This window comes from Etheostoma spectabile, chromosome 8 (assembly GCF_008692095.1).
Source record: "Etheostoma spectabile isolate EspeVRDwgs_2016 chromosome 8, UIUC_Espe_1.0, whole genome shotgun sequence".
NCBI classification, from domain to species: domain Eukaryota; kingdom Metazoa; phylum Chordata; class Actinopteri; order Perciformes; family Percidae; genus Etheostoma; species Etheostoma spectabile.
Window position 1 is genome coordinate 13,660,051 of NC_045740.1, and position 8,452 is coordinate 13,668,502.

The following is an 8,452-nucleotide window of genomic DNA, read 5'->3' on the forward strand; positions in this document are numbered from 1 at the left end:
TGTCCTTGGGCAAGACACTGAACCCGAGTTGCCCCCAATGCTGCCCCATCGGAGTGTAAATGTGTGTGAGTGTTTATCTATATGCATCAAGTACGGCAAGTGGGTGAATGTGTGTGAATGGTGAATGGTTCCTCTACTGTAAAAGCGCTTTAAGTTGTCATTAAGACAAGAAAAGCGCTATATGAAAACATCCCATTTAACTAAAACTGTCCATTTGATATGCAGTAAGTGGTATTCAAAAAGGACAAACCTCAAAATCTGGATGTGTTTCCGTGCATGCTGTTCCAACCTTCCCTTTGCATCGCCCACGTCAGTGCAGAAGTCATGACCTGAAAACATTTTCCGCCTGATTAGTGCATCACACTTGACAAATATAATCCTCCAAGGAGTCAACTTCTCTCTTATTTATGTGGCTATCCGCAAGTTGATTTTTGTTCTTATTTTGGCAGTGTACTTGCCGTCCTGCAATTCTCAGGGATCACTTGTCAATTGAACAGTTTGGGCAGTAATGTGATGTCTTATTCTAGATTTTCATGTGATGAATTTGGTGGTATTTATCTATTTTTCTTTCAATAAAACAGATATGCCTGCTGTAAAACAAGCACAGTATGTGCCAGAAGATGTTTTCCCAGAGCTGCACATGTAAAAGCTTTAGGCACTCACTCATGACATCAACGTGAAAGGTGTCATCAGCGTAAATTAATATTCCCTTTAAGAGCCTTTTTTTTTTTTTTTTTTTTTTTTTTTTTTTTTTTTTTTTTTTTTTTTTTTAAACCTCCCACTACCTGGTGCAGTAGTTTGATGTCTGTTAGACAGAGGGATTTATACTCAAAAGGTAACCACACACTAGTCTAGATCCACGACGTTGCACTTTTGGGATTGCTCGATTGCGATCAAAATTCCGCTGGATTTTACTCATTTAGGCCGGATATCCGTTTTCCTGGTCTTCCTTTGTGTTGGCATTTTGAACTCCTGTGAATTAATGAGCATTATAGTTAACTAGAAAACTCAGATTGGACAGATAGTCTAGCTAGCTATACACAACTTTTGAACGTACACATGTTCTAAACAAGTTCCTTCCAGAGGCTATTTTGCAGAGGCGCTGTTGCTCCGTATGCCGCTTAGCGCAGCCCAAGCTGATTGTGATTGGTTTAAAGAAATGCCAATAAACCAGAGCATGTTTTTCTTCCATCACGGAACGCTGTGTGGACTAGCCAGACCCTCTTTTGCAGTCCTGTGGAGGAAGGTCTGGCAATACCAGACTACTGCACATAGGTGTTGCTGACTTTGCTTTGCTAGTTTTTTGACCATGCTTCACAATGCTTAATGAATGTTACATTTTGTTTGTCTATAATTTTGAAATAGAAATAAATTGTTATTGTATGGCAAACACTTGACATTTTGTCATCAATTGCATGTGTCTAAAACAAATAGGCGATCACTCAGGAACTGTGGTGGCCTTTCTTTTGATAAGCAAAAGGGATCACTACACTATTTCACTAATAAACTAGTTAAGCGACTAGTCAAAAGTTATATATTGTATGTATCATGTTGTTGACATTATGGGTAAATATAGTGTTTATTTGTCCATCAAAATGTCCTTGATGTGTATCTCCTGGAGTCTGAGAGTTTGAGCAAATGACAATGAAATAAATAAAATGTGTAGTAAAATGTTTTCATGCTAAAGTAACCAGTAAACAACAGATTGTGATGTTATACTGGTTACTTTTACTAAACCAGGTTTCTTCATTAACTAGGTACAAAAAAAACTATTTTGCGCATGCACTGTAAAAGTATCCAGAGACATATCGACCACGTTACTTAGCCTGAGGTCACGCACAGCTGTCAGAGAAGGGTGGAGGTGGGTCCCCGGGTCCATATGTTGGGGTCAGGAGAGCAGTGGAACGTGCTGGACTGGGGCCAGGGTGAGTGTTAAACAGCCTTGTCACTGCAGTGGGTCCTGGAGAAAGAAAGGCCTTTCAGTCAGAAGGACACACACAGACAGCTGGAAGAGGGACATGTGTGATACGTGGTTCTTTTTGCTGTGTGCAACAGTCTGTTGCCCACTGTACAGTGTGTGTGTGTGTGTGTGTTGTGTACGTGTGTGTTGTAACTTTTGTTTCTCTGCCATTTATTGTCATAGCCTATGAGCTGGTGGTAACAGAACATATAAAGCCACGCTCTAACTGCACCCTGTTAAATATTTCAGGAAGTAGGATTACCAATAATCTAGATCTAGATTAGATTAGCATGTTGTTTAATACAGTACAGTATCAAGGATACTTTATACCTCAGAATTTACTACAAATACGTTTCTGTCACCCAATTTTTCAACCTTTAAAAACATCCCTGATCTTTTGGCTGTTAGCAGCAGACATATTATTGTCAATTTTGCTAAGGATAAAAAACAGAGAAAAAAGGGAAAGAAGACAGGAGGGTGAGGTAGGATGACACATGACAATGCTAATGTTTAGGCTTCAGGTTATGCTATTTTATTCTGTACTGTGACAACCACAGATACTGTAGTGTGTATGCCTCTCAAACAATTAACCTTGTCTGCATGCTGCATTCCACTCACAGCAGGCTACTTATACTATGTTATTAGATTTACATTAACTCTTTATAGGAAGGCTCTCACACAGCAATCAGAGTGATGATCATAACTCCAGTCCAATTTTCTTGGGGTTCATATGGTTCAGAACAAGATTATGTAAAGTACAGTTTTGCCCCAGAGATGATGATAATTAGAGTTCATTTTTGTTAGATATTTAGTTAAAACACAAGTAATTCATCAGCTTGCTACAGACCCTTGGGTGCATAGACACCAGCTTGCCTCTGGAGTCATCACGCAGCTTATTTTTTGTTTTGTGGCCTGACCAGCGGAGCAGATGATTCCTTGGGTCCAGCACTGAGGGAGACTCTCACCCTCTCCTCCCTTGTGAGAAATGCACTGTGATCACTCTGCTTTGTTACTCCTACTGGCTGGAACACTATTGTCATGAAAATCTCTGTTGTGTTTTCCTTGTGTGTGTATGTGTGTGTGTGTGTGTGTGTGTGTGTGTGTGTGTGTGTGTGTGTGTGTGTGTGTGTGTGTGTGTGTGTGTGTGTGTGTGTGTGTGTGTGTGTGTGTGTGCGCCTGTGTGTGTATTACCCTGCAGCGGGGTGGGATGGAATACAGAAAGAGCCAAGAAAAACACAGTGTTGGTCTAATATTGCCTCCCGCCCTCCTTTCATCCCTCCCTCCATTGCACTTTATCCTTCTCCCCTCCTTCACTACCCACCCTCCATCCTTGCCATCTCCTCCTCTGCCCTGATGCCCTTAAAAAAAAAAGGCCAAGAGTCTGGACTGGGCAGGAAATCACCAGGGTGGACCCCGTCACCCCTCCCTGAAAGCAGTCTGATCTGGGTTATGTCATTACTCCGTCCAGCTGATAGGGTGGTGTCTCCCCTTCAGGGTTTATTGTTTCGCTACATGAAAGCAGGGGAACAATTTGCATTAGTTTTAATGCACACATGCATGAGAAATGCCAAACAGGTTTTGGTGTCATTTCCAAAACAAATATTCTACACAGTGATGATGTTTTCCATGTTGGCAGGCAGCTGTTTTTACAATTTGCCAAAGTTTCACTTCTTGCTTTATTTATAAGTTGTGCAAGGTCTCCCTGTTGATTTTGGAGATTGAAGGCACCAAACGGTAACATGACCAGAGGAAGTGTGGTTCTGAGGTGGTCCTGATGAGGGTGTATGGGCAGGAGGAGGTGGTGGTCAGATCGGTGCAGGCCGGTGTTCAGCAGCACACACAGAGACATGCTATGCAGGACCGGACTGGGAAGTTATTTTAAGAGAGAGCCCTTCTGGAAATTCACTCAGAGCTGTCTGCCTCCACTGCTTTTCATCACCGACTTTGCCCTACAGGCCAGCACATAACAATTTCAAGTCATACAGAGGATGGAAAAAAAATGTGTTCCTCAAAAAATGGATTGAACTTTACAATCTTTACCAACAATGTGTGCAATCAATTTACCAAATTGAATGAACTATATATCCACCTATGAATGTACTTTAAAGGAAGTACGCAGCCTGTGAAAATAGTTGTATAATGTCTTCCTGTGGCTCTGGAGGAGCTTTCTGATCACTTGAGTAATCTTGGCTTGGGCTTGGGAACTATTTGAACAAACATGTTTACACAAAAGCATGAAGTTTGAAAGATGGTCTTCTACTTTCTTCACACGTGACTCATTACACACCAAACCTAAAATTAGGCAAGCAAGAAAAAGTGAAGAAAAAAAGAAAAATGTTATTAGCTGAATTTGTAATTGAAGTGTGTAAAAAGGTGGGTGGACACATGAGGTATCCATAAATACGTTCATGAAGTGTCACGAACGTTTAATAAATGAATGAGCATTATCTTGCATAAGGCCACTAGCTTCTGTCGTTCATCAATGGTTACTTTAGAACAGCCATGTTTGTTTCTAACATGACTTAATAGCAGCAACTATTGGTACAACAGTGGCGTGGAAAAACTTCTTTAAACGGGAAGAAACCTCAGACAGAACCAGGCTTTTGGTGGGCGGCAATCTGCCGCTGCCAGTTGGGACACAGATACACTGATACAGATATACAGATATACAGTCAAGGAAGTGTGGGGAAGAAACAAATCACGGAGCTGCAGACTCAAGGGGAAAAATGTTGGCCTGCCTCCATAGCCAAAAACAAGAGTAGAACCTTTTTTTTTTCTTATCTTTTTCCCCTTGCTCTGTTTGAGCTCTGACATTTGCACAGGGTGTGATGCACTAGATTAACCGCGTCAGCAAGTTTCGCTTATGCATTGTAAATCATGTTCTTATTTGTGCATTGTTTGATAATGCTATCTGGGACTTACATTTTCATTATTTTAATGCCACCTTTGAAGTGACTCGTGAAATGATAAAGAAGTATTGGGCCATTCTGCTAAATCAGTGTCAGGACATAAAAAGTATCTGTATATACAGTACGTGCATGCTTGTATGTACAGTATATGCTTAGCTTACTGTCAGGATCCCACAGTCTTCCCATTCTCCCTGATTCCTCATGTCTGTATCCACTTTTGTCTTCATAAAACAACATGACATCGTGACTTTGCGTAAACATACACACCGACTTTTTTTAAGCCAAGTGGCGTGTTATCTGTACTAATTTTGAGCTATCTGCGTGCATGTCTATGCTGTATACAGCAGACGTAAACATACACGCCACTTGCCGTCTTATCACGAGAAGAAATCAACGGTTTAGTTTAGGAAACGTGACAGTCCTGTTTTTTACCCATCCACCACCCTGACCAACCTACGCGGATTTTTGGCCCCGTACTCGCTACGGCATAAATTCACACGCTATCAAGGTAATGTGAGTCAATGGAGGCCAAACAGCATTGATAAACATGCTAAAAAGTGTGTACGTGTCTTGATAACACACCAATATTGGCATACGAATTGGTGAGTCATACATGCGCCATTTCATGAGATCAGTCCGTCATAACAGTTCAGTTTTTGGGGTTGGCAGCTAATAAAAATGGATAGATTTTCATTGAATCTATTTTAATTCAGAATCTAACCTTGGGCCACTGTGTCGAGGAGTAAACCTCTATATATGGGCGCCTGCTCTACCAACTGAGCAATCCGGGCGCCTGAGGTTAGCTACTGTTAGCAATGCCAGTTTATGACAACGCATTACGCTGTTTTTTGTGCGTACAATCAGCGCAACAACATGTTGAAAAGATTTAGTGAGACAGAAATAAGACTACAGCTTTCACAACTGTTGATGCTTGGAGCAGCCATGCTGAATTTTTAGCTTGGGGTACTCGGTGGTTGTTCGAGTTAAGAGCTCGGAAATCTAAATCAGGGGGTTTCTGACTTTGACCTTGGAAAATCCAACGTCCGAATACAAATGGTACGCTCTATTAGACCACACACAAAGACAGTGGGACTTCATTTTCTGCTCAGGACGACATTATTCCACTATATCTCTACATAGCAAATATTTGTTTATTGCTTTATTAATATTCTAAATGTCAAGTACAGTACCTTTAATAAAAAACACTAAGAAAATTAAGCCTGTCCCCAATCTACTATCTACTATCACTTCATGTACACTTCACCATGAAATATAATTTTTTTAATCCTTCAGAATTTTTGTTGGTATGATAGTGTGACAATTTCCAATTTCAACATAAAATATAGTTTTCTCATTGGAACATTCATAATATGTTTGTTAAAATACACATTTTAATCGTGTCCCCAGATTTTCACTCAGTCCTGTTAACCAGATGCATCCCCTTCTCCTCTTATAAAATGTTCCCCCTCTCTAAAAAGTTGGGACATTCCACAAGTCACATGATCAACAGGAAGTAGCTGTGTTTGAGTCTCCTGAAGGCCAAAAGTAAGTTATCTCACTCTGTTTTCTGTATTTTTGAGTATGACTGAGAATGTCCATCTCAAAGTACATTCCTTTGAACAAAATTTTTTCTTAGATGTAGTGATCTTTTTATAAGATAGTTTTGTTAACATGTTAAAGGAGCTAAGTGTTCTTATGCTATTACCATTGGTGACATGTGGCTACATTTCATGTATTTGCTTATGCTGTGTCAAATACTCAGTCCTGTTACTCCTATGAACCATCTTCCCATTTAAAAACTGACTGGCCTGCATGGCAACTTTATTTTGGGGGGGGGGGGCTTTGTTTATCAAGCAGTGTTTTCACGATCAGTGTCTGGGTGTAACTCCTATTCTGGTGAAGTAATAATGGAATATTTGACTTGAAGATAACTTCACAGGGAGTGCATTGCCTGACAAAAACAAACAATAAGCCATCAGATGCTAACAATCACAACTCTGCATTTCTCTCTTTCATCCTCAATAAAAACACAAATAGGCCAAAGATTTCATGCAACGTCCATGCCAAAGTATTTCTTCTCATGCATTTTGACCAACTAGCTGCCTAAAGGAAACTGAGTGGCACTCCTATTTTAAAACTTTGGGTTTAGTGATGGATGATTTGCCTTTAAAGGAATTAGCAGATATTCCTTCCAACACTAGATATCCAACATTTTAAAATCCCAATCTTACCGAAACACTGTGGAAAATGAAATGAAAACTTATTGAACATGATTGATGTTTTACTGCATGACAATACAGCCGGTTCGTGATATGGTGACGTCATTTAATCTATTGATTTGTGTGCAGGTACGCGATTTTCTCGTTTTTTTTTGCGGTGGTGAGCACAAATTTTAAACTAGTGTATTTAAATGGGAAGCATCTTTCGTGATAGCAGCACAATTATGGTAGCGAGCAGTATTGAAAAGGCAAAAATCTGCGTAAGGAGGATGGTTTGGGTGGTGGATGGGTCAAACAACACTTTCACCCGGAGACCGGTGATCACATATGACGGTTCCTTTCTGCGTTCTTCTTCTCCTAACCACAACCGTCTTGTTGTTGCAGCCCGTCCCACTTGCTGTGGTCCACCGTGTTGTTGTTGCCGGCGTTTGGCCGGCGACAACCACACAACAACCGTTATTGCGTCCCCCAGAGACCGCACATCATGTTCCGGCGGCCATTGTTGTCCCCCAGAGCAGCCTGCTGCAGACCAGTCTCATGGCAGTTTGTTAACTGGTCACATTCCTATTTCGTGGTGACCACCACTAAATAAATGAGAAAATTGTGTCCCTGTTGACGAATTAATGGATCAAAATAATGTGACCATTTGACGAAATGCTGTGAGACCGGGTTGGACAATATGAAGAAATGGGTAATGCACTGTCCATCAGGGAGTATTCAATCACTGTGTAAATAAGTCTTTGTCAGAATAAAAACATTTGAATCACGCTTGACTGTGTACTTTCTACAGTCTGATGTTAGTTTTTCAATGTTACAGTTTGTTCTGTCCATTTCACGGACAGATTAGACTGTCCCAGTGGGGGATGAGATGGGGGCAGTTTGGTATGAGACAGTCTGACCAAACCTTGTGTATGGATGACTGGCGTTTTAATTCCTAAATGGAAAGTGAATGGAAGAATTTCTATTGGCCTGTGCAACAATAACATATCTGCAGGGGTGCCAGTCTCTTAGATTTTTTTAATGAATTAAAACTCTGTCTTCCATTCTTCCCTTCTTAGTACTTGAAGTTGCAGAACACACTGTAGCAAGCAAGCAATCTAATGCAAACCATCCCAACTAAAGACATAGGCAGTAAAAAAAAAAGTTATTGTTATTATTAGCATATATTTTAACCTCATTTTAACATCACTGCCTTTTTCTGCCCATTCCCTGTCATTTCTGATCCTGTCAGTCCTGACCTGCCTGTCCAGCAGTAGTCATGACCCAGTTTCAATAAACCCTCCTTAACCTTTTCATTTCTACAATTCCACTGTCATTGCCAATTTAACTTCACAACTTTATGTAATCTGTTTTTTATTTTTTTT

The 8,452-nt window shown here is 40.5% G+C and overlaps 1 long non-coding RNA gene across 1 annotated transcript in view; it reads left to right on the plus strand.

Moving 5' to 3' along the window:
* The first annotated feature begins 5,665 nt into the window (after positions 1-5,665).
* The window catches only part of LOC116694531 (uncharacterized), an 8,359-nt gene continuing 5,572 nt past the window's right edge, over positions 5,666-8,452 (plus strand). The window contains exons 1-2 of the long non-coding RNA XR_004333201.1: positions 5,666-5,712; positions 6,163-6,173. This is a non-coding gene — a long non-coding RNA (uncharacterized LOC116694531). The remainder of the gene's footprint in view (positions 5,713-6,162; positions 6,174-8,452) is intronic.